The sequence below is a fragment of the Meles meles genome, chromosome 5 (genome assembly GCF_922984935.1).
Source record: "Meles meles chromosome 5, mMelMel3.1 paternal haplotype, whole genome shotgun sequence".
NCBI classification, from domain to species: domain Eukaryota; kingdom Metazoa; phylum Chordata; class Mammalia; order Carnivora; family Mustelidae; genus Meles; species Meles meles.
This window is the reverse complement of record NC_060070.1, coordinates 87291680-87318906: the sequence shown is the minus strand read 5'-3', so window position 1 is coordinate 87318906 and position 27227 is coordinate 87291680. Positions and strand designations below refer to the sequence as shown.

Below are 27227 nucleotides of genomic sequence, written 5' to 3'. Positions count from 1 at the left end.
AAAGGTTTAAAACAGATCTTCATTTCTTGGGCTTTTATCATACAGAATACCCTTTCTTTTTCTGTGTATAATATTGTTGATCTTAAATTCCATTATACATGACATTAATATTGCCACCTCTGCTTTCATTTTGTTTGCGTCTAGTTGAAATTTTTGCTCTTCTTCTTTCTCCTTTAAAATTTTTTCTGCTTGGGGGAGTTTGGGTAGCTCAGTTGGTTAAGCATCTGCCTTTGGCTCAGATTATGATCTCGGGGTCCTAGGATTGAGTCCTGAGTCCCACATCAGGCTCTCTGCTCAGTGGGGAGTCTGCTTCTCCCTCTTACTCTCCCTCAGTTCTCTCCCTCTCTCAAATAAATAAATAAAATTTTAAAAAATAATTTTTTTTGACCTTATTTATTTGTTTATTTGAGAGAGAGAGAGCATGAGAGGGTAGAAGGGCAGAGGGAGAAGCAGACTCCCCATGGAGCTGGGAGCCTGATGTGGGACTCAATCCAGGGACTCCAGGATCATGACCTGAGCCGAAGACAGTCGCTTAACCAACTGAGCCACCCAGGCGCCCTCTACCTTATTATCTTAAGCTAGTCAATCAACGTACATAGAAAATAGTGAATAGTTTCCCTCTCTCCAATAACAGCTACCTTGAAGAAATTTACGTTAAAAATGTGGTGTATACCGGGACGCCTGGGTGGCTCAGTTGGTTAAGCGGCTGCCTTCGGCTCAGGTCATGATCCCAGTGTCCTGGGATCCAGTCCCATATCAGGTTCCTTGCTCAGCAGGGAGCCTGCTTCTCCCTCTGCCTTTGCCTGCCACTCTGTCTGCCTGTGCTCGCTCTCTCCCTGACAAATAAATAAATAAATAAAATCTTTAAAAAAAATGTGGTGTATACCTATCCTTCAACACCATTCTCTAAGTTTATAAGTAAGTATTACTATGTTATGGTAGGCTGAATAATGGCTCCCAAAATATCCAGGTCCTAATTTCTGAAGCCAGTGAATGTTACCTTCTATGAAAAAATAGTCCTTGTATATGTGGTTAACTTGGGGATTTTGAGATGAAGAGGTTATCCTGGATTAACTGGGTGGGTCCTAAATACAAACTTAAGTGTCCCTGCAAGAAAGAGATGGTGGGACATCTGACACAGAAGAGGAAAAGGCAATCTGACAATGCCAGTAGAGATGGAAGGGATGTGGCCACAAGCCAAGGAATACTGGCAGCCACCAGAAGCTGGAAAAGACAAGGAATAGATTTTTCTCTAACGACTCTGGAGAGAACAGGAAAATTAAAGGTATTTATAATGCTCTCTGATACATCTTTAGACACATAATGGTTAAAGAGCGCTCTGTAAGTCTCAAGGTACACATATAGTGCCAACACTCCTATCTCTCCAAATCAAATTTGAGTTGGCTCAAACACCCAGATGCCATTTAGGTCAGAAATTCAGAATCACTCTCTTGGGCTATTCCCACTGACCCTAAATTTATTTTCTTTGATGAAGTATGTGTACTTTCTGTATCACAGTCATCTGGAGTTATTGTGAAAAACAGACTCCCATCTGACTGATGGTATCCATCAATCAGAATCTCTGGAAGAGGGGTTCAGCATGCCCCAGTGCATTCTTGTGCACACTTAACACTTCTTAGTCTGAAATTTCCACATGACTGCTAGACCAACATTCTCTGATAGAATTTTCTGCAATGATAGAAGTGTTTTACACATGTACTATGTAGTCACGGGCCACATGTGGTTACTGAGCTTTTAAAATGTGACTTGTGTGATTGAAGAACTGAATTTCTTTTTTTTTTTTTAAAGAGTTTATTTATTTGACAGAGAGATCACAAGTAGGCAGAGAGGCAGGCAGAGAGAGAGGAGGAAGCAGGCTCCCTGCAGAGCAGAGAGCCCGATGCGGGGCTCGATCCCAGGACCCTGAGATCATGACCTGAGCCGAAGGCAGCGGCTTAATCCACTGAGCCACCCAGGTGCCCCTGAAGAACTGAATTTCTAATTTAATTGAATTTAAATAGTCACAGGAGCATATTGGACAGCACAGTGGCCATTGCTGCTGTGAACACTAGTGTACATATGGCCCTTCTTTCCACTACATCTGTATCTTTGGGGTAATACCCAGTAGTGCAATTGCAGGGTCATAGGGTAGCTCTATTTTTAATTTAAGGAATCTCCACACTGTTTTCCAAAATGGCTGCACCAACTTGGATTCCCAACAACACCTTCTAATCAGCATGGAAGAAATGTGAAGTTTCAACTCCTGCTTGAAGTAAGGGTAAGTGGCTACGCATAAGGCAGTCATCATTATATGGTTATCATTCATTTCCCTAGCTTTTTCCACAATCAACTGAGGTGGGTGGCCAGTGCAATTGTACACAGAATGCAGAAAATTCCAAATAAGTCCAAGCAAAAGAAAAACCCAGATTTAAGTAGGTTAGGGTCAGGGAACAAATTAGAATGCAAATATGCAGACCAAAGGTTCCTATTCAGGCACTAAAGCTTGAATCATAGCTTCCTGATTGATGGCCAAAGTGTAAAGGGAAACACATTCAGTTACATAATCTACTTGTCTGTATGGAAGACATATTCAGTTATTCAAGGGTAGCTAAGCATTTCATGACACTTGGCTCTAAAAGAAAATTCTCTCATGGGATTTTCCACGGGAAACATAAAATGACCAAATGCACAGTAGCTCTACAGTAAATGCACTAGTGGGTTCTGTGGAGCAGTCTCTTCTAGAATCCCCTAATGTATGCCAAAGACACAATATTCAAAAGACAAGTCAGTAAACTACTCCTGCAAGAGGGCGAGAAAGGGCTCTGTGTGTATGAGCTTAGGATAATATGATCAGGTATATAGTTTTCTGAGGGACCAGGTAATATTCTGTGGTTGAGTAATGGCAAATTCATACTGTTTAGAATTCAGTAATCCAATTAGCAGATGGTAGGTGGCTAACAGCCCTTTGTGAAGAATGAGTCATGCCATCGAGATTCTCACCTAGATAGAAACATTTCTCTCTACACCGTGGTGAACAGAGGGAGAACCTGGAGGGAATCCAGAATTTTCCTTTAAAAACAACTCTTCAGGGGCACCTGGGTGGCTCAGTGGGTTAAGCCTCTGCCTTCGGCTTAGGTCATGATCTCGGGGTCCTGGGATCGAGCCCCACATCCGGCTCTGCTCAGCAGGGAGCCTGCTTCCTCCTCTCTCTCTGCCTGCTTCTCTGCCTACTTGTGATCTGTCTGTCAAATAAATAAATAATATCTTAAAAAAAAATAAAAAAAGGGGCGCCTGGGTGGCTCAGTGGGTTAAGCTGCTGCCTTCGGCTCAGGTCATGATCTCAGGGTCCTGGGATCGAGTCCCGCATCGGGCTCTCTGCTCAACAGGGCCTGCTTCCTTCTCTCTCTCTCTGCCTGCCTCTCTGCCTACTTGTGATCTCTTTCTGTCAAGTAAATAAAATCTTAAAAAAAAATAAAAATAAAAATAAAAAATAAAAACAACTCTTCAAAAATAAGAAAAATTAGGGGCACCTGGGTGGTTTAGTCAGTTAAGTGTCTCACTCTTGATTTCAGGTCAGGTCATGATCTCAGGATCGTGAGATTGAGCCCTGCGTGGGGCTCCTCACTCAGCAGGGAGTCTGCTTGTCCCTATCTCTCTGCTCCTCCTTGCTCTCTCTCTCTCAAAGAAATAAATTAAAAAAAATAAGAAAATGGGGATGCCTGGGTGGCTCAGTTGGTTAAGCAGTTGCCTTCGGCTCAGGTCATGATCCCAGCGTCCTGGGATCAAGCCCACATCGGGCTCCTTGCTTGGCAGGGAGGCTGCTTCTCCCTCTGCCTCTGCCTGCCACTCTGTCTGCCTGTGCTCGCTCTCGCTCCTCTTTCTCTGACAAATAAATAAATAAAATCTTTTAAAAAAAGATAAGAAAATGAGTAAGTGTTCAAGTCCATAAAGTTCTATCTGACAGAGCAGAAGGTCTGCAAACTCACATACAAGTCTGGTTTTTTTGTGTTTTCTTTGTTTTATTTTTACAAAGTTAACTAGGTAACTAATACATTAACTAACATGTTAGTTACCAATATGTAGAGATCAATAGATTTCAAATCTGACAACCCTGGATGCTGGTCCCACCACTTGGCAACAATCTGCTGGGATGTGTATAGAGCATTTAGGTGTTTGAATGCCCTGTTGGAAAATGAAGATTTGAACTAAAAAATTTTCACAGAAGAAATATCAGTTGTTCACTAAAAAGTTTTCAAAGAAGGAATTATCAGTTGTTCACTTTGGCTATAGAAAAAGTCTGCATAACGCTCCCATGAAATGTATGGCTTTTAGCAAAGTGACTGGCCAGTAAATCTGCCTGAAAGAATTACTTGCAAAACATATCTTTTTTTTTTTAAGATTTTATTTATTTATTTTTTTTGACAGAGAGAGAAAGAATGAGAGAGGGAATACAAGCAGAGGGAGTGGCAGAGGGATATGCAGGCTTCTCACTGAGCAGGGAGCCTGATGCCAGGCTTGATCCCAGGACTCTGGGATCCTGACCTGAGCTGAAGGCAGATGCTTAACCACTGAGCCACCCAGGTATGCCAAAACATACCTTTATTTTTTTTAAAGGTTCAGGGATTTTTTTTTTTAAGATTTTATTTATTTGACAGAGAGACCACAAGTAGACAGAGAGACAGGCAGAGAGAGGAGGACGCAGGCTCCTCACTGAGCAGAGAGCCTGAAGTGGGGCTTGATCCCAAGACCCTGGGATCATGACCTGAGCCGAAGGCATAGGCTTTAACCCACTGAGCCACCCAGGCGCCCCAAAACATACCTTTAAATAAAGAAATGAATCTGGTATTTAGTTATTGGATTTAAGCCAATTAAACTTGAGAAAGAAATAATTATTTTAATTTTAGAACAGGTGATCTTTATCCACTCTTTCAGCCAATGATAAAACACAGAAAGAACTGCACATTAAACTTCATTATAATAAAATATCAGCATTAAAGAAGATTATCGACTTTTTATCTCTAAAGCAAGCTAGCATATGTCAAAATAATCCAAAAGTGGTTTCAAGTAATTTAGATACAGATTAAAAACAAAGAGGGCCACAACTTGCTTCTTTTATGCTACTTGAAATACATTCTGATCTGTCTGGACACAAATTCTAGTGATCCAGGCTCTCAAGAAATACAGAAGTCCTGGTTTTCTAAGAACTAGGAATCTATATTGAACTCATGGAATTTAATTGGAAACTAGTTCTTGTCCACAGAGTAAAGCCTGAGAAATCACTGGAAGCTGCAAACATTCTTTTATTTGCTTTTTCTAATTATAAATGTATATTGTCAAAATTCGGAAAACAAAGAAGAATTTAGATTATTTTTGCCCCAACTTTTTATTTTGAAAAATTTCAAACCAACAAAATACAGATATGCAGGCCAACGGTGCGGCCAGTTACTAATTCTGAGCCACATTTTACGTGGAGCTCCTTGGCAGTCAGAGTGAAAGGAAAAAACTGCCAGTTATATAATTCACATTGCCTATAAGGAGAAAACATATCAGTTACTCAACAGTAGCCAAGTGTTTCATGACATTTGGCCTGAGAAAAAATTCTCTTGTGTTCATTTAATAAGGACTATGAAGCAGTATCACACACAACAGCCCTACTGTAAGTGCACTGATAAGTTCTGGAAACCATGGTCATCTAGAATCCCTCAATGTTAGCAGAAGGTGCCTGGTATGGTTGAACCCTGGCCCCAGCAGTTATTGTGTGACCTTGGGTAAAGTACTTAAACTTTCTATGCCTGATTTATAAAAGTATTGAGATTAAACCATACCTCAAAGGGTTGTTATGAGGCTTAAATGAGTTACTGCCTATTATGTACCTGAAACAGGACCTGACACATAGTAAACATCATCATTATTATAGTAAATGTTAAAAATGAAGATGTGCACATGATAAAATAGTACAGAGCAAGGGCACTTTAAGGGCCCAAGGAAAGGAGGATGTCTGAGCCGGGTCCAAATCTTAAGTCTATTACTTAACTGTTGTTAGTATGACCTTGACCAGATTACTTCAACTTTGTGTTCTCACCTGCTAAAACGGAGATTAAATGTCAGCTGTTGATACAATAAGCTGATGTCTGCAAAATTAAATGAGATAATATCTGAGAATTAGATGAGCAAATGTAATGGAATGTGGTATGTATAACAAATAGATGTTTCCTCTTGGAGCTGGTAGAATAAATAAATTCCTCTTGCATCCAATTTGTACATATGTCCATTTTCCCCAGTTCAACAGTGTACTTAGTTTAGAAGTAGATCTACATAAATAATCTTCCAGATCACAACAAAACTACCTAGAAGGAATGTTAAATGATTGGCACTTAGTACAACTCTCATTTTTAAATTATCAGGGGGAAATGTCATTGGTATAGTTATGTCCATTTTTGAAGCACATTGTGCCTACCTGAGAGAGTAGGTAAATATCTTGGTTTCCATTGGACAAGATTGATTGCTCCCTTATCTGTATCACTTTATACATCCCTTATTTCACTTCATACAAATTTCTACTATAGCATGTAGTATACTGTATTACAGTTAATAGTTCATTCTATTTGTACCTTGCTTTGCTTAAAAAAGAACTATGGCAATGAGTTACATGCTTATGTGTTTATCTCCCTTCCTAAATTGTGAGCTTCTCAGATAAATATGTCAGATCCACAGTATGTGGACAGAAGCTGGCATATAATATACTAACTCTCAATGTTTGGTGAAATAACCTGAGTAGGATTTGAAGTGTGCTGTTATAAGCAAATGAGCCTAATAGAAAGTTGGGATTACCTAGGAATTTATGTGCAAATCATAGATTCAGCCTGATCTCTCCTTGGGTACATGAGAAAAACCAAAGCCTGGAAGAGTTAAAGTGATTTTCCCAAAGTTACCTAGCTAGTTAATTGCCAGAACCAAGACTAGAGTTTCAAACCTCCATCAACCATTCCAGAGTCCAATCCACTATATTGACCTGCCTTTCAGACCCCACTAATTGGATGCCTACATCCACTACCTCACTAAAGCCATTATTATTGATCACCAATCACTTTTGTGTTCTTAAATTCAGTCAGTGCTTTTCAGCCCTTGATATACTTGGCCTACTTGTGATCTCTGACTCTGCTGAACCCCGTCTCCATCTTAGAATTCTTTCCAACCTTGGCTTTTGAGGCATTATGGCCCTGAGGTATTATGCAAGATCCTCAGACTTTTTTGTGGGCTCCTGTTCATCTGCCGCTGCCTTTTAGAGCTAGGGCTTCCTGGGACACTATCCTTGATCTTCTTATTTCTTCTATATTTTCTCCCTGATTGATCTTATCCATACGTAGTACTTAAATTACTAATTAAAAGTTAATGTCCTCTAAATCTATTTTATTTTGACTCAACTACTCTCCTCATTCATAGATCTGTGTAATTCAACTGCTTATTGGATATTTCCCTCTGGATATGGAGGTTCCCTCCATCAAGTCACAGTCACAATGCTCAGTCTTTGAGAGAGCCTGAGAACCTACCTGCATGCTTCTCTTTCAAATAAAGGAGAAGGTGGCAGAAGGCCAGCTATCATCTTTACTATTGACTGTATCAGTTTCCTACTGCTATTTTATAACAAATATCACAAACTTAGTAAACAACACAAATTTATTACCTCACAATCCTGGAGACTAGAAATCCTAAAATCAGGGTATTGGCAGAGCTGCATTATCTCTGGTGACTTTAAGGAAGACTCCATTTCCTTGCCTTTTCCAGCTTCCAGGTGTCTGCATTCCTCTGTTCCATCTTCAAGGCCAGCAGTGCAGATTCTTCAAATCTCTCTGTCTCTCTGAGTTTTGTTTTCCCTGATTCAGACCATACTACTTCTAAGCCCAGCCAAATAACCTAAAATAATCTCTTCATTTTAAAATCCTTAACTTAATCCCATCTGCAAAGTCCCTTTTGCCATGTAAGGGAGGGAACGCATTCATGAGATTCTGTAGATTAGGCCATGAACATCCTTGGGGGACCATTACTCTGTATGGATGTTACCTGTGGGCAGAGAGAGTCCTAATACCAAATTATGAAATTAAATAGGTTTACTAACTTTGTGGTCCTGGACCAGGCACCCTGTTTCTGAAGAAGGAGAGAGTACCACCAAGGCAACTCCGTGAAGGCAATTTTCTTTTAAGAGAAAAGAATGGGATGGGCTATATATGTCCAGTTTCTCCTTTTAAATTCACCAATCAGGAAGTCCCTGCTTCAGGGAGTAGTGAGCTGGGGCAGGTGCAGTGAGAGGCCAGGAGTATTATATTAATGGCTATCACTCCAAATGGAAAGAAACATCATGCGCAGAGTCCGAATGGACTCCAGATTCCATTTTGAGTGACAGCCATTGATATAATACTCCTTGCCTCTCCCAGCACCGGCCCCAGTAGAGATTGTTTCCCCAATAAGCAGATTTATATTTGAACTCATCACCATCTCATTCCACAAATCTGATCATCCTCCAAGACTCTCACCACCACTATCTTGTAACTTGGTACAGAAACTGGTGGATAACCCAGACTCATCTTTCTTCCCATCTTGCTAAATGGTTCCACCATCTATTTCAGCACCCATACTGGAAACTTGTCCTACTCACTTATTCCCCACTCAGTTCTGTCAATTCTACCACCTTAACGGCGCTCACATTTATTCTTTCTCCTACATTTCCTTTGCCAATGCCTTTGTTAAGGTTCTTATCACTTCCTAACTGGAGTATAGCAATCGCCTGGTGTCCTGGTCTCAAGTCTTACTCTTCCTGTTCATTTTCACTTCCATACCTTTGCTCATGAAACATCCTTCGCCTAGAATTATGTCCTTTTTAGTTAGTCTCCAACCCCCCCACACCCTGGTACCCCAGTCTGTCCAAACATCAAGCAAAATTGCCTATCCAGCATCAGCCAGGATCAGACTTGAACCTAGATTTCTCTGACTCCAAAATCCCTGCTCTCTTCTGCTCTTGCTTGGCCAACTTCTCCTATAATAAGAATATTTTAAAGTCTAATGAGCTTTATACCCTACAAAGTAAGTATGCATACATTATTTCCTCTTAGCCTCACAATTCTGCCGGCAGGCAGGATGGGTACTGTCAGCCCCATTTATAAAATAAGTTAACGGGAATTCAAGGATCGGTCCATCCCACCCTGCTGCTCGGTTAACGAGGGTCACTCAGCAGTATTCCACGTCAACCGCGCCCTCATCCCCTTCTGGTTCCACTCCCTGTCAAACCTTCCCGCACTTCGCAGAAATACCGACGGGATCCACTTCGGTCTGGACCAGGCCACAGGTCGCGCAACCACAGGAGCCCTGGAACCTCGCGGCAGGGACCTTCCCATCTGCAGTGACGCGATCGGTGACGCCATACATTGACGTATGGTGACGTGACTTACCCGGAGCCAGGAGCCGGCAGGGCAGCCACACCCTGGGGCCCCCAACTAAGGAGGGCGACGGGTCGGGCGGGTGGGGAAACGCCGCAAAACCCGCCAGAGGGCACCTCCGACCCTAAACCCTCAGATCCCGCCGCTCCACCGCCCACCGGTTGCTAAGTGACGCCAGCGCGCAGAGGCGCGTGCGCGGCCACGGCGGTGTGCGTGAGGGCGGACGCGCGCCGCGGCGGCGGCGGCGGCGGCGGCGGCGGCGGCGGCGGCGAGGACGGCGGCGACGACGGCGGCAGAGGGGGCGGTGGCTACGAGGGGCGTGCGGAGCAGGCGGAAGAGGCGTCCTTACGGGCGGCTAGGTCGCAGAGGATCATCATTGGGGTGAGTAGCCGGGGCCTCGGAGGGGAGGTGGGGCCTGGCCGCACCTGCTGCGTGGGCCCGGGGCGCGGGAACGCGCGCCCCCACTGTACACGCGCGTGCCACTCCACGCCCCTGTGCCGCTTTTTCCGGGGGCGGGGAAGGAGCGGGGACGGGGGCTGGCGAGGGTCAGTTTCTGGGCGCGGGCGCTCCGGGAAGCGGCAGCGAGGGGCCGGTGAAGACAGTGTAGTTCCGGAAGGTGTAGTGGGAAGTAGGTGTCTGGGGGTGTCTTGGGTGGCTTTGCCGGGCTCCCAGACAGAGGAGTCGGAATCTGGAGAAGCCCAGGTTCCCAGAGCAGTCTCGCAGCCTGCCTGAGACAGGGTTGACCGAGCGACCGAGAGGAGGCGGAGCTGGGGACTCGGGACTGGGGTTCGGAAAGTTTGGCATGCTGGGGCCTTCCTCGCCCCTGCCCTGGCTGGGCTCCGAGGAGGAGCCGGTTGTTATGGAGAGAGTTGTGAATCAGTGCCGGCATGCGGCGTCAGACACACCCACGACCCGGGGAAGGCGATCTGTCAGTACTCATAGGGGGCGGCCAACCTGTTGCCTCGAGTTTCCAACTTCTCATGTAGGTGCACGTGCCTAACGCACGCATACAACTTTGCCCTAGGCATTCTGTCACATTGCCGCTAAGGATTTTGAGGCCGGGGGCGGATATCCATCCTAAGATCTCACTTCCTCGTAGACTCAAATCAGCTGTTTCATTTCTCAGACCCCTGTTGTTTTTCTGTCATCATGAAGGCCAAGGAAGCAGGGAGGCACTGTTTTTTGTCTTCCTTAAAAGTAGTACAGACTTGCTAGTTACTAGGCAGAAAATACAGATTCTGTTCAACGTGCGGGCTAGAAAATGGTGGTGGTAGGGCAAGCCTGAGGGTAAGGTGCAGCAAATCAACGGGGACCAGTACTCTCTGTGCAATGGATCCTTGTGAGTCAGTGTGTGGCGGCTGTAGTTACCGTCCTTGGGAAAAAAAGAGTATTGGAGGTACAGAAGAAGTCAATATTTCCCGACTTTTGATTAAGGCAATGCCTAGAACTGGTACTGAGACTATGCTGAAATTTAATCGTGATCTGTGCAAGAAAATTGAAGAAATTAACTTGTGAGTTTTCGTTCAGCTCTAAAATTTTGTGGTTCCGTTTCCTAAAAGAGGATCTGTAAAGTATGCTGCCTGAGGTGCTTACATGTTGGAACCAATAATCTTGCTCTGTAGCACATAGAGTACTGGAAATTCAGTGTCTCTTGTTCTCTGGACAGTACCCGTTTTTAGGACAGGTATCATGTCATTTTTATTCATGGCTATCTCTTAAGCATCTACAGAAGTTTGCCGCAGTGTAGGCACACAATAGGTATTTTTTAATATATTGCATTGTGTTTATTAATGTACAGCAAACATTTAATTTAGTTCATCAAGTAGCTAATACATGTGCCCCCCCTACCCTATACCATGTAACATGTGGGAGGAGGGTTGTAGATATAAATGATGTAGAAGACCTGTTTTTTGGTTTTTTTTTGTTTTGAAGAGCAATCTGGCTGGGAAAACAAAGCATATGTATGTCAAATCATGAAACCAAATGAGGCAGTATGTAACCAAGTGCTGTGGGAGGAGCTATACTTTAAGTGCAGGAGAAATTTAGAAAAGTTAAGACCTGTGGTGGGCTGAGTTAGCGAACTCTTTGGAAGAGGTAAGATTTGATCCAGTCTTTGAAAGAGCTATAAAATTTGAATGAGAGGAAAGAAATCACTTGTTGAGAAGATCTTGTGACTGCGATTGATGGGGGATATATAGAGGAGACAGACCTTCAGGTCCTGTCCGGTGAATGGGGTAGGAGACCTCTGATAGGAAGATACTGGAGAGAGGAGGTTTAGTAGGCTGGGAAGGGAAAGTGTTAAGAGGAAGGCAGGCTTATCAGGATCCCACTGATAACGGGGATAAGGCCAGCTTTTTGGATGGCATGGGAGTTGTGTTAAAATAGAGTCTTAGACAAAAATATGTGTTATCCTTACTTAAACTTAGGAAATGTTATGGTTAAACCAGGATCAGGTTGTTGTATACTTCTGATTGCAGTTACTAATTTGAATAAATGCCTCGCTAATGTGAATGTATCTTATGTTTTTAGCCAGCAGTGCATGTCCCCATTTCTAAAATTTGCCTGATGTGCTTGGGCCTCTCCATTGGAAATCTGAAATGATGTACCCAAAACAATTATCCAGCCACTCTCAGTGACACAGTTTTGCTTGGGATTATCTCTTACAGTGGTCTGTGAGGATTGTAGTTACTGCTGATCCTGTAATATATACAAAGAATGTTTGCTGGGAAAGGAGTCTATTTGAAGAGGGATGCTAAAAAATATTGACAGAAAGATTTGAGAAAATTAAAAATGTTGCTGCTGAATGTTGAACCTTTAGTCTTTATAATATCTTTTGTTGTTATGTGGAAATTCTTTTGAATGGTGCATAAACCTGAAGTTGAATTGCTAACCTACCCTGTGTAAAGTTGCAGCACCAAATGTTGCATTATTTAACAACTCAGCAAATATTTATTGGGTGCTGGCTATGGCTAGATACTGTGGTGGGTGCTGGGAACACAAACAACAAGACACAGTCTACCCTCTGAGATACTAAGTGTTCGTCAGACTAAACTAACCCCTAAATGTGGTGTGTTATAATAGTTAATCACTTTGGAATAAGTAAAATGCTGAGGGTATTGATGACTTTGGCTGGGGAAAAATTGATAGAATCAGGGAAAGCTTTAAAGAGAAGAGGATAGAACTTATTAGCCCTGCAAGTTAAGTAGAAATTTTCACACGTAAAAAAGAAAACAGGCATTCCAAACAGAGGGGAGAGCATAAGCAAAGTTGCCAAAGATTAAAAATAATAGGATTTTCAGAAAACCTTGAGTTGTTTCTTGATGAGACAAGAAAGGTATATTTGGAGCCAAATTATGAAGGGGTTTTCCATTCCATTCTAAAAAGCCTAGACTTTCTTCCCTCCAATGTCACCGCCATGTTGGTGATGGAGGGCCTTGGAAAATGGACTAATCAGATTACAAAGTTAACTTGCAGTTCCTGTGCAGAATTGCATTAGTTTGGAGAGCCAGGGAGACCAGTTAGAATGTAGATAAAAGATGCTGGGAGCATGAAGAGGGAGAGTGGGAATGGGTGGACTAAAGAGGTATCTTAGACGTTAAAATCTTTTTTTTTTTTTAACGATTTTATTTATTTATTTGACAAAACAGTGATCACAAGTAGGCAGAGAGGCAGGCAGAGAGGGAGAGAGGAGGAAGCAGGCTCGCCGCTGAACAGAGAGCCTGATGCGGGGCTCCATCCCAGGACCCTGAGATCATGACCTGAGCTGAAGGCAGAGGCTTTAACCCACTGAGCCACCCAGGCACCCCTTGATGTTAAAATCTTTATTTTTTTATTTTTTATTTTTTTAAAGATTTATTTATTTACTTATTTATTTGACAGACAGAGATCACAAGTAGGCAGAGAGGCAGGCAGAGAGAGAGATTGGAGGAAGAAGGCTCCCTGCTGAGCAGAGAGCCCCATGCGGGGCTTGATCCCAGGACCCTGACATCATGACCTGAGCTGAAGGCAGAGGCTTTAACCCACTGAGCCACCCAGGCACCCCAGATGTTAAAATCTTTAAATGTTATGACCAGCTAGATGTGAGAGAGTGAGATGTTAAAGGTGTGTATGGCTTGAAAACTGGTGATTATTAGGACGTTAAATTAGAAAACACGGGAGGAAGAACAGATATGCAATGGAGAGAGGAAATGATGGCATGTTAATTAGCAGGTCCCTGTGTAGAGTTTAGAGAGCCAGTAGTGATTGGGATTTCTACTCCAGAGTTGATGAGACAGTTTAGGAATAATTGTGACAATCTCCAAGGCTGAGGAAATAGTACTTTTCTAGGAGTGAGTATAGTAGTTAACTCTGTGGACTTTGGAGTCCAGAAAACCTGAGGTCAGATCTGTTTCACTTATTGGTTGGATTGGGCAACTGTGGGCAGGTTATTTAACATCTCTAAGCCTTAATTTCTTCCAAAAAGTGGGATTAATAATACTTTAAAGAATCATTGTGGAGATTAAATAAGATAGTATATGCACAATGATTGGCACAGTACCTACCTTATAAATGCTTAATAAATGATAGCTGTTGCTATTAGTAGTGGTAGTTATAGTTAGCATTGCAGAGGTAGTAGAAGAAGATATAACCACCCAAAAATTAGAGAATGAGAACTTAAAGTACAAGGAATGGAACTTCTGGACATCAACACTTAGATCAAACTTCGATTGGTCCTCAGACTTCAGCTTGTGTGAGAAATACATGAGGCCTTGATAAAACACAGATTACTGGACCCCACGCCCATAGTTCCTGATTGAGTAGATCTGAGTGGGGTGGAGAATTTGCATTTTTAACACATTCTCAGGTAATCCTGATGCTGGTATTCCCACGACCGCACTTTGAGAACAACTGACTTGAAGACTGATGAAAGGAGAGAAATCAGCATTGAGACTAACAAAGAGATTGAGGTGAATGGAGAATCAGGAGAGAGTTCAGAGAAGGTTAGGGAGGTAGCAGTCTGAAGACTCTGTAGATCCACCAGTGTTCTTTCCAGTTCCATAGGCCTCATCACATTCTTATTTCTGTCTTCCCCAGAATTTGGCACAATGCTTGGCACATAGCATTGCTCGAATGAACCTTGGAAGCCCCAAGTATGTGAGCACACATACTTCACACACAGATTTCATTCATCCTCTTATATCTATGCTGAGTCATAGAGAAGATACCATTTCTAATTTTACACACACACACACACACACACACACACACACGAAATTACAGAAAATTTCTTTCAAATACTGATGCATTAGCTAGGTGCTGTGATTTCGTGTTAGATGTTCTAACCCCACCCCCGTCATTTTTAATGTCACAGTCCAGTTTGCAAAATACCTGTCAATAACAAGTGTCAAGATTACAGTCTGTGTCTTTTATGAGGCACTTTGCGGGTTTATATGATAAGGAAATAGTATACTCCCTGTACCTTGGAAGTTTACGATAGGTTGGTCAAAAGAAAGGAGCAGGAGTAGATATGATCACAGAAATGTGGATCAAGAGGAACTTGAATATGAAGATTCATATTTTGTTTGCTGATAAATTTTGGATCTTATATGTCTCACATACTGAGGACTTTTGGCATATGGAGCAAATGTTAATTCTCGTCCCTGACAGGAATTCGTAAGAGAGTTCCATGGTATAAGAAAATCAAACACTAGTTGTGCAAATAGTAAAAGCAATAGTACAAGCACATATTAAAGAGATTTCAGGAGGTAAGTTGTAGTTTAATGATGAGCTAGTTAGCTATTCACCAGGCTTTCTGGGCTCTTGGTCTCTCTCATTTATAATAGTCAACATTTGTTAAGTAATTACCATGTGCCAGAAACTGTAAAGTTCTGGCCACAGAGAACTAATTGCTCTGAGCATCTATCTAACCCTGGCTTTAGTTGTGTAAATGAGTGTGAATCAGTGTGCATACATGTTGTCAGGGGAAGATCTGATACCTGCATTTTATAATCTTAAAAATATATTGATATGAGCAGACCTCAAGGACTTGAACTTAAATTCATTCAGCCTTATGTATGCAAGGAACCATGAAAAAAATATTAAAATAAAAATGTTTGAAGATTTATTTATTTGAGAGAGCAAAAGAGAGCATGAGCAGGAGGGCCAGAAGGAGAGAGAGAGAGCGAAAAAGAGAGAGAAAGAGAGAGAGAAACTCAAGCAGACTGCTGAGTACGGAGCCTGGCATGGAGCCCTATCCCAGGACCCTGAGATCACGACCTGAGCCAAAACCAAGAGTGGGTTGTTAACCGACTGTGCTATCCAGGCACCCCAATAAACAAGAAGTTTTAAGCAATCAAAGAATATATACTTTGGTAGAAGAGAGAAAAATGTATTTATAGTACTACATAGAATACGATAAATGCTATATAAAGATTGGTCACAGAGTAGATTCTCCAGTGCTTGTTGAGTGCTTGAGTGTTAAGTTTCGATATCAGTTCATACATGAATGTTCCAGAAATTATAATGTCACAAATCCATATTAATTTCTTGCGCTGCCTTTTGCATCTTTATGGGATACCAAAAAATATCTGGCAGTCTGTGTCCTTGTTTTTTTTGGTTTGGGAAGTGTACTTATAGTACATGAAAGCTGAAAGGTTATTAACAACTAGCTATTGTTTGTCAAGTCACCGTATTATGCTAGGCTCTTTCTATAGGTCATTTAATCCTTATAATAACAGTTTTGTAAGTTGAGTGTTATCTCCATTTTACTAATAAAGCAACTGAGACACAAAATGGGGAGAAAAGTTTGCCTGCCGTTTGTGGCTAGTATAATGGGACAAGGCTTCAGCCCCAGGCCTGGACTCTAGAGCCAGTGCTCTTTGTGTCACCTACTGGTGTCAGCATGGGGCCCTAGCATGCAAATGTCCAGATGGAGAAATCCCATCTTGTTTCTGCTGATTTGGGGAACTTCATTGGAGGAAGTTAGAATTTTAATAATTGCCTGAGTGACTGAAGACAATTTAATAATATTTTTGGGTTAGAGGGGAAAAGGAGTTATCTAAAAGACCTAATGCCATCTTTTGTGAAGACCATTTGACCATTTATTTATTTTTTAGCTGACTGACAAGAGATTTTACATAAACATCAGATTTTCTACTTTTCTATATATAGGTGCAAAAGTCTTCAATAGGAAGAACTGTACTTTTCCAAGCTAATGACATTTAAAGTAAATTCAGAACTCCTTTTTATCACTTAGTGAAAAATATCTTGCTCATCATCCTAAACAGTGTATATTTCTCTCCCTCCTCTCTACACCACTTATTCCTTCTACCCACCCACGTGTTCGTTTTTTAATCTATTTGCAGGTTAAATAGTTATCTGTATATTTTATTTGACCCTTTTGGGTCCTAGTTTTTAATAGTCCTGAAATTACAACTGTAAGCATCTTTGTAAAGCAGACTGAATTCTGGCTAATTTCCACAATTAATACTTTTATAAAATATATTTATACAAATGGATAAATACTAAACCCAGTATTATCTATTGCTATGTAACAAATTACCCCCTCTCCAAATTAGCAGCCTAAAACAGCAAACTTTTTTTTTTTTTTTAAAGAAAGAGAGAGAGAAGGTAGAGAGGGAAGGGACAGAGGGAGCAAGAGAATTTTAAGCAGGTCTGTACCCAGCTCAAAGCCGGACGGGGAGTTCTATTTCACAACCCTGAGATCATGACCTGAACTGAAATCAAGAGCTGGAGGCCCAACTAACTGAGAAACCCAGGAGCCCCTCAAAATTTCTTATCTAATGATTTCTATGGGTTGGGAATTCATTTGCAGCTTAGTTGGATGGTTTTGGCTCAGAGTATCTGATGAATTGCCCTCCTCTGTTGACCAGGACTGCCATAGTCCTCTATAGGCTTGTTGGGCCTGGCTCAATGCCATGGCTATTGGCGTAAGCCTTAGGTCTTTTATTGGACTGTTTGAGTATCCTCACAACATGTCAGCTGGCTTCACCCAGAGCAAGTGATGCAAGAGGAAAGAGGATACCACATGCCTTATATGGCCTGTTTTGAAAACACACACTGCCCCTTCTGCTCTGTTCCATTTTTTACAAACAAGTCATTAAAACCAGCCCACACTCAAAGGAAGGAAATTAGGCTCCACTTTTTTGGGGGGAGGGGGCGGGTCAAAGAATTTGTAGGTATATTTTAAAACACCGTAGATCCTTTGTCATATGAAGCTATTTCCCCAGCTGAAATTGTCTCTGTTTTTTTTTAAAGATTTTATTTATTTATTTATTTATTTGACAGAGAGCGAGAGAGTGTGCAAGAGTGGAGTGAGGGGCAGAAGGAGAGGGAGAAGCAGACTCCCTGCTGAGCAGCTACCCCCCCCCCCATGTGTGGCTTCAACCCAGTACCCTGATAACATGATCTGCGACAAAGGCAGATGCTTTACTGATTGAGCCACCCAAGTGCCCTTGATTGTCTCTATTGTCACCATGTAGTAATGTAGTAATTTTTCTCACTTGTGTATTAACAGTATGTTCTGGAAATGTTCTGAAGTCAAGGTAGTGTTTTTAAAATCTAAAGCAAGTCTTCACAGATTATAGATTTGTTGTGATTTCTTGAAGTTTTGTATCTGTTTCATTAGCTGCAGTTCTAATACTGCTGGAAAGTTTCATTTTTATCCTATTTTATAAATTTATTTTTCTATCATTTCATTTACACTATTTAACAATTTTCATGATTAATCTTAAGTAGAACCAAACATTTCAAGGCAAATTGATTTACCTTCCAAACTTTTAAAATATTTTATTTATTTATTTGTTTATTTGACACAGAGAGAGATCACAAGTGGGCAGAGAGGCAGGCAGAGAGAGAGGGGGAAGCAGGCCCCCAACCGAGCAGAGAGCCTGATGTGGGGCTCGGCCCCAGGACCCTGAGATCATGACCTGAGCTGAAGGCAGAGGCTTAACCTACTGAGCCACCCAGGTGCCCCATACCTTCCAAACTTTTAGAAGAAAAATGCTTGCTTAACCCGTGGTGGAAGGCAGGCATTTCAGCTTCCACAGGGCACAGTGACTTTGGGTTTCATGGCTTGGATGAGGCTTTTAACTTTGTTCAAGTCCTTTGGGTACTTGAGAAATTCTTCTTGAGTAGGGTTCTTAAAGTAGCTCCATTAGATTCCGAATCTCATTCTTTTGAAAGTGTATATAGAATATAGTTGGTTTAGGCAGAGAACCTTTTTGGAACATCACAGTTAGGTCATATTTTGGCACTTTATTTATTTAGATTTTTTTTTTTAAAGATTTTATTTTTTATTTGTCAGAGAGAGAGAGGGAGAGAGGGATCACAGGCAGACAGCGTGGCAGGCAGAGTCAGAGGGAGAAGCAGGCTCCCCGCCGAGCAAGGAGCCTGATGTGGGACTCGATCCCAAGAAGCTGGGATCATGACCTGAGCCGAAGGCAGCTGCTTAACCAACTGAGCCACCAGGCGTCCCTAGATTTTTTTTTTTTAAGATTTTTATTTATTTGAGAGAGAGCATGAGCAGGGATGGAGCAGAGGGAGAGGGAGAGAGAGAATATCAAGCAGACTCTGCACCGAGCATGGAGCCTGACTTGGGGCTCAGTCTCACGACCCTGAGATCATGACCTGAGCCAAAACCAAGGGTCAGAGACTTACCCCTGTAAGTGCCACCCAGGTACCCCTGTTTCTTTAGATGTTAACCAGATCTAGATTTTACTGTCCCTACCCTAATAGGTATCAGTTACCTTACTTTTTTCTTTTTATTTTGACCGAATTTTAGACAGAAAAGAATTCTCCTATAACCTTTACAACATTCCCCCAAATGTTAGCATTTTACCATGTCTGTTTTATCCCTTCTCTGTCTGTCTCTCTCTCTCCTTCTTACACACACACACACACACACACACACACACACACACACACACACACAGTTGAAGAGTAAGCTGCAGAGCCTTATATAGCTAAACTATGGAGGCAGCCCGGGTGCCCATCAATAGGTGAATGGATAAAGATGTGGTATGTATTCAATGGAATATTATTCAGCCATAAAAAGATTGAAATCTTGCCATTTGTGTCAACATGGAGGGATCTAGAAGATACAGTGCTAGATGAAATAAGTCAATCAGAGGAAGACAAATACCATGTGATTTCACTCACATATGGAATTTAAGAGAAAAAAAGAAATGAACAATGAAAAAGAAAAGAGACAAAATACCAGACTCTTCATTACGGAGAACAAATTGATAGTTACCGGAGGAGATAGGAGGAGGGGGGAACGTGGGTGAAACAGGTAAAGGGGATTAAGATAAACTTAGCTTGATGAGCACTGAATAATATATGGAACTGTTGAATCATTAAACTGTACACCTGGAACTGATACAACTATATGTTAAGTACAGTGGAATGAAAATTTAAAATCCCAGTGCTAGGTGTGCTCACAGCTATCGGAATGTCTTTGCTTCTAGACCCTCTCAGGGCTGTGTGTGTGTGTTTGCCCCCAAACACCTCTTTATCTAGTTTTGTATATCTTCTACCTGTATTAAATCCAGGAGTTCACACTGACCCTTCCGGTTCCCGTCCTATACCACAGGATTTCTTGCAGGCTTTCTTCTAACTGTTCCTCTTTTCATGTTTGTTACTCCCTTCTCCTACAGTGAAACCTGGTCCCCCCTTTTGACCTTATATTTACTTATCTGTACATTCATGTACCTAGAAAGTAGGTTCAGAATTGCTAACCTGTGCCTTTTTGAAAATTCAGTATTTGTTTCTTAACCTTTAGCCTGAAGGCATATCGTACAGCCACTTTGCTCAAAAGTTAAATAGTTAGGTAGTCCCTTTAGTGTGAATATGTTACTCATTTGAAATAGAGCTTGGTTCTTTTGATCCTCTGTATTTTAGGTCACCCTCTTGCCTCCCCATCTTTGTTGTTTTCATTTACTGTCCTTTTTCAGCATGTGAAACATGAACTTGGTTGCAAAAGTCAAGAAGGCATTCTCAGAAAAGTGGCATCCCCATTTCTTCCATCCTTTCCACCCTTTTTCTAACCACTGTCTACAATCTATTCATTTTCTCTGCTCTATCCTTACTATGCTTCCTTTTGCACAAATGACCACATACGTGTGTATTTTCTTATCCCCCCGTTTTTTTTTTCTTACACAAAAGGTGCTATAGACATTCTTTTGCATTTTACTTTTTACACTTAACATTGTATCCTAGAAACCACTCCACATAAGTTCCTAGAACCTTTCTTGTTCTTTTTTTACAACTGCATAAAATTCCTTTGTGAGAAGGTCACCTGCTTGCTTCTATGGGGTTTCTCATATTTACCTAGTACTTCTAGAGTGCTTTCCTCTTGTTGCCTCATTCCATTCATGCTTCCCTCTACCTTTCCCATTTAAGTTAGGTTCCTTTCTTGGGCTTCCTTAGTCACACTTCCTAGCCATAGATTAATTTCTTACCAGATTGAACTTGCTTTTCTTCCCCCTCAATTCCTTGTCCTGATGAATGCTACATTGTTCATCTAAGCTGAAAACCTGAGTGTTCTGAACTCCTTCTCTCTTATACCCTCATATTCTGTCTTGTTCATAATCCCTCATACCCATTTTCTCCTTCCATTCTTACTGCTTTTACCTTCATTGAAGTCCTTAATTTCTTGCCTACATTATTGCATTGGAATCCTTAGCTATAGAGCAGTGGTTCACAATGCTTTAAAGTCACCTGGTAGTTTGTTCAAAATGGAAATCTGAGGACCTCACTTTAGACTTTCTGAACCAGAAACTCTGGGGATGGGACTTGGCAGTCTGTGTTTTACCATTTCCTCTAGGTGGTTCTGATAGAACTAAACTTTGGGGACCATGGACAGAGTGTTAGCAAAATTGCAGGAGATTTTTTTAAAAATTTTTATTTATTTGAGAGAGAGAGTGAGCAAAGAGAGAGAGCATGAGGCGGGGAGGAGCAGAGAGAGAGAGAAGGAGAAGCAGACTCTCCACTGAGCAGGGAGCCTGATGTGGGGCTCGATCCCAGGATTCGGGATCATGACCTGAACCTAAGGCAGGTAGCCTAAGGCAGCCAGCCGACTGAGCTACCCAGGTGCCCCATATGAGGAACTTTTAAAGACATTAGTACATACCAAAAATGGAGAAAGAAGTGAACAAGCTGTGAAAAATGGGAACACTTAAACTGAGCTGACAAAGGCACAAGGAACCTCCAAAAAAAAAAAAAAAGAGAAGGAAAGCTTGTTTGTTTCCCCCCTCGCTTTCCTTTTTTGTCCCATAGGACACATAGTCTTTGGCACAGGATTCTAGAACTCACTCTGATGCTTTCCTTGCCTGGGTTCCAGCTTGCATAGAAAATGTCTATATCTTTAAAAACTTTTGTTTCTGGAGTCCAACGACACACATACAGAAAAGTACATGGAACACAAATGCTGAACTTAATAAATTAAAGTAACAACCAGTATATTTCCACTTGGTTAAGAAATAAAACCCTGCAGGTCCCTAGGCCCCTTTCCAATATCAGCCCCTCTCCTAAAAGTAAACACTGTCCTTACTTTTATAATATTACTTCCTTACTCTTTTTTTTTTTAATGTTTTATCCCCTAAGTATACCCATTAAATACTTAGAGGTTACTTATCCTATTTTGGAACCTTATATAAAATCATATGTGTGTATTCTTTATGTTGGGATTGTTTAATACTACATTGAGATTTATTCATCTCGTTGCATACAGCTGATTTTTCATTTTCACTGCTGCATAGTGTTCTATTTCAGGACTGTACAATTTATCCTTTCCATTTTTGATGGACATTTTGGTTGTCTCTAGGGCCTTTTGTGTTTTAGCTAGGATATTCTTATACATGCTCATGAACATATTTTACCTTAGTGTATAACAGAGTAGTATTACTGAGTTATATGGTGTGCAGATCTTCAATATCAGTAGATAAAAGCAGACTTTTCTAAAGTGTTTAAACCATTTAAATATTTCTATTTGTTTTTGAGCTTTGTATTTTCAGTATGAGGCTCACTTATATCAAGTCAGCTAATACTCACTCTGTAGTTTTCAGTACCTTCCTGAAGTCCTAGAGATGGAGAAGATAGCTTAATGAGGAAATCCCCTTTGTAACAAATCAACTCATTATCTTTAAAAAAAAAAATCAGTTTTAAGGAGGTAATATATGGACATGGTACAAAATTTAAAAATACAAAGGGGTATACAACAGAAAGTCGGTCTTCCCTTCATCCTTACCCAACAGATATCCAGTTCTTCCTTCTGGAAGCAGTCACTACTACCACTGATACATTGATTTGGTCAACAAATTTTTATCAAGTGCCACGTAAATACCAGAAATTGTTCTAGCATTTGGAGATAGAGGGATGAACAAAGCAGGCAAAGATATGTTCTCATTCTTTTGGGGGTGAATAAAAGTAGTAAAGATTCCTGTATACCTTTTCAGAAATAATCTGTTCGTAAATGGCACATTCTTATGTTTATTCTTAAACATAAATGTCACATGCTACATTACTGCATCTGGCTTTTTCCTCATTGTATCTTGGAGGCTGTTCCATGTCAGTATATGAAAGCCTGCCTCATTCTCTTTAGCAGCCCTTACAATGTTCCATTCATTGTATGGTTGTTGTCAGGAAAAAAAAGAATTGTGGAAGACTGAAATGGGCATTAAGAAAAAAAAATCACTGACTGTCCTATCTAGTGCACTCTTCTGGGCTTTCTGTGCCTTTCATTGTCTTTGAGCTATTTTATAACTATAAATTGTGGAAATCTGACAGTAATGCAGATGATTCTTGTTCATAGAAACACAAGTGGATTTTGTCCAGTGGAATGCAATTGAATGTTGCCCTGGGGATATTTACTGGTTTTGCATCTATATGTAAAGCAGTGTTAGCATTCCGGATAGCATGCGTACCTGTGTGTGTGTGTGTGTTCTTTGACTTCTATTTTGAACTCTTTATAATATCTTACTGAATGCTTCACTAATTAGTGATTTAAATAAAATCTTTGATATATTTTATATCTATATCGTGATTTATACGTGTCGTGATTTTACCTTTTAAAAAATTATCTTTTAACAGATACATCATAACTCCCTTTTTGATGGACGTTTCATTTCTTTATAAAGTAGTTCATACAGTTTTAGATGGTTGTAATGAGTAGGAAAATCTGTGCTATCATGAAGCAATGTTTCATGATGCTTTGACAAGGAGATTAATGGATGTGAGTGTTCTGGTAATTCTTTCCTCAAGCATTATGATCTAGTCCCTGCCCTCAAGAAGTTTGTAGTGTAGTGGAGGAGGAGTAAGAATGATATCAGATGAAGCGTAGCATGGATATTGGGTAGTCTACCAAGAGATAGCTAAGATGAGGTTCCCCTAAGAGGGGGAAAGAACTGCATGGTCTTGCTTTCTTCCCAGCATGCTTATTCTCACAGGCCCCTGGTCTGTGTTTGCGGAGGTATTTGTTTTTATGCTGGCTATGGAGCTAGTCAAGTCTTGGGGACTCAAGTGGAGTCCCAGGGCTCTAGTTACCAGCATAGTGGTTTGTTTATTCCCATAGATGATGGCATTAGCAAGAGAATATAGGGGAGCTGTCGCATAGTTGGGGTGGGAGTGGGTTAGTGGTTATATTCTAAAGTCAGGACAAAAATGTAAGAATCAGGTAGTGTGAAAATTTTCTTTGGAAGACCCTTTAATGCCTCCAAAATACCGTATCATCATTCTCTTAATACAGGAATGTCCTAAAATAAGCTAATTTGAATTATGAGAATTTAATTTTACTAGAAGTTTTGTTTGACACCCCTAATTTGGCTTATCAGCACCTCACTATTACTCACTATTTCCTGGCGTGCCTCTAAAGCACCACTATGAAACTGACTTTGCAGTTCTGTACCTGGTGCTTGATAAAAGTTCTCTCAGATCCTTAAATTTCTTACTCTGTTAGTAGTAATCTTGGGTGCAGTTGCATAGTTTTCATTGATTTCCTTGCTCTCCCTACTGTTGTCACCCCTCCATTACAGGTTTAATTACCCAAACATTTACATATGTAACTACTAAGGAATTGTGTACCATTAATTTCAGTAAACTCTATTAAATTCTTTTGAGGTGAAGAAATCACCCTCTGAAAGTTTTTAAAGGAAGAGTTAATTTTCCTAAGGCAGGATAACTGTTCTTCTGCCTCTCTTCCTCTCTGTTGTCAGTTTCTCTTGGGCCTTCCATTAATTTTTTGCTGCCTCCACTTACTTGTCAGTGATTGAGAAGTTTCTAAAATCCCTCAGACCTTGTTTCAGGCTTGGGTACAGCAAGGAACATTGAGTGCAGTCCTTGAGTAGTTCCCTCTATTTTTTTTTTTTAAGAGTTTATTTATTTATTTGACAGATCACAAGTAGGCAGAGAGTGAGAGGGAAGCAGGCTCCCCGCTGAGGTGCTTGATCCCAGGACCCTGAGATCATGACCTGAGCCAAAGGCAGAGGCTTAACCCACTGAGCCACCCAGGCGCCCCAGCTCCCTCTATTTTGAGGACGCCTTCTATATAAATAATTGAATTCATGTAAGTTAAATTTGAGTATGATGTGATGCCTTTATGGTAAGAATTGACCTAATTCAGGTAGAAGTGGAGAGGTTATTCCCAGGCAGCTTCCCTCTCATCCATGCAGACATTTGTTGACCTCCTGCTAGGTTATATTAAGTACTCTGGATACAAAAGAGAGTAATTTATGTTTCCTGACCACAAAGAACTTGTAATCTAGTGGGGGTGGTAAATTTAAAGGTAGATGTTTGTGATATAAAGTGGTAAGTGCTGTGAGAACAAGATATCCAGACTATTAGCTTAGAATTTATATGCTATGAATACTTAGTCTATCCATACTTCTGAGGAAACATCTTAATTAAGACATCTTAATAAGCGTTGATGTTCAGAGAAGTCTTCCTGGTGATGGTGACACTTAATTGAGCCTAAAGAATAAGGCCTTACTTATGCAGGGGGTCAAGGAAACATATATTTTTGTCAGAGAGATGGCAGAGTGTGTCAGGGTAAGTGGTGTTGCTAAAACATAAAGTGAAAGGCAGAATGGAGGCTAGAGTGGTAAGCAAGGGTCATTTCGGAGAAGGGCCATGGATGCCCTGTCTGCGAGCTTGTATACCATTCCAGTGACCATAATCTGATTATTATAATTGTATTAATAATATAATCACTAATAACCACCACCTGTTAAGCACTTACTATATGCCAGGAACTATAGTAAGTGTTTTATAATTATCACATTTAGCTGTGAAGTATGTAAACCTGGTGATACACAGACCTGTACCTCTGGGGCTAATAATACATTATATGTTAATAAAAAGATAAAAAATTAAAAAAAAGTGATACTAAAATATATACAAAAATAATATGGCATTCAAACATAAAAAAAGACTCGACATTTGTTTGAACTCTATCAGATCTTATTAAGTAATCATATATTAATAAAATAATTATCACGTTTAATCCTCTGGGACATTCATAAGTGAAAATATGGAGGTGCAGAGAAGTTGAGTAACTAGTTCAAGTTCACGTCTTGACCTTGCAACGAGTTCGGAGAGGGAATTCCAAAGTATAGAGGTTTGACAGCAGAGCCTTTTAATTGGAGAATTTAAAAAGTGTTAAACCAGGGAGTAGCTTGATTATATCTTAATTTTAGATTGGTTATTGTGCAAACCCAGTAGAGGTGGAATTGAGGGGGACAAAATGGAAGGTGGAGAGATAGTCTGGAACCTGTCAGAGTAGTGCAGGTAAGAGAGGATTGAAACCTGAACTGGGGTGGAAGTTAGACAGTCATAGGAGGGATGAATTAGAGGAGTAATTTTTAGGAGATAAAATTAGAAGATCTTGGGGCTCCTGGGTGGCTCAGTTTGTTAAGCATCTGACTCTTGGTTTCTGCTCACATCATGATCTCAGGGTCGTGGGATCAAACCCCACATTGGGATCCATGCTCAGTGTATAGTCTTCTTGAGAACTCTCTCCGTCTCTATCTCTGCCCTTTCCCCTACTTACACACACTCTCTTTTTCTCTCAAGTAAGTAAATCTCAAAAAAAAATCTAATTAATTGATAAGACAAGGTGGGGCCAGGGAAAGGAAGAAGTCAAGGGAAAAGTACAGGTTTTTAGCATAGGTTACTTGGCGTGGTATGCTCCCTATTAAGATAAAGGACACTGGAGGAAGACATGCATTAAGAGAAGATTAATTTGGTATTGAGTATGCTGATTTGAAGTGCCAGTGGGGACATGTGGTGGAATAATATTGTAGGCATATGAATCTGTACATACGAATCAGAAATTCAGATATGTCTGGCCTAGAGATCAAGATTCAGAAGTTAACAGGTAGTAGTTGACACCAGAAGGAATGCTAAACTCACAAGGAAGCCCTGAGGAATATAACTCTTTAGGACTTGGTAGTGAAAGAAGAGACACAGAGGTAAAAGGAGAACCAGGAGAAGAGAGTGTCACAGAGGCTAACAGAGTAGAGTTACAAAAAGAGTATTTTCAAGAGTGTCACATGCTGCAGAGAGATCCAGAAAGGTAAGAAAAGAAAAGCGAATTTTGGATATGCCAACTAGGAAGTCATTGATGTCTGTAGTAAGAGTGGTTTCAGCAGGTGGTGGGGTAATAGTGAGGTGTTAGTGGATTCAGGAGTGAATTGGAGGTTAGAAAGAGGAGGCTACAAGTGTGGATACAACTGGAAGAGTTTGAATAAAACTGAAAAAGAGATGATCAAGTATGTGTGAAGTGCAAGGCTGAACAACTAGCTC

General features: G+C 41.0%; 1 protein-coding gene across 3 annotated transcripts in view; it reads left to right on the top strand.

Annotated features, from left to right (window-relative positions):
* Positions 1-9545: 9545 nt before the first annotated feature.
* BTBD9 (BTB domain containing 9) overlaps positions 9546-27227 on the top strand; it is a 422827-nt gene continuing 405145 nt past the window's right edge. For all 3 annotated transcript variants that reach the window (XR_006818290.1, XR_006818291.1, XM_046004605.1), the window contains exon 1: positions 9546-9812. The gene's annotated coding sequence lies outside the window, so the exon portion shown is untranslated. The remainder of the gene's footprint in view (positions 9813-27227) is intronic.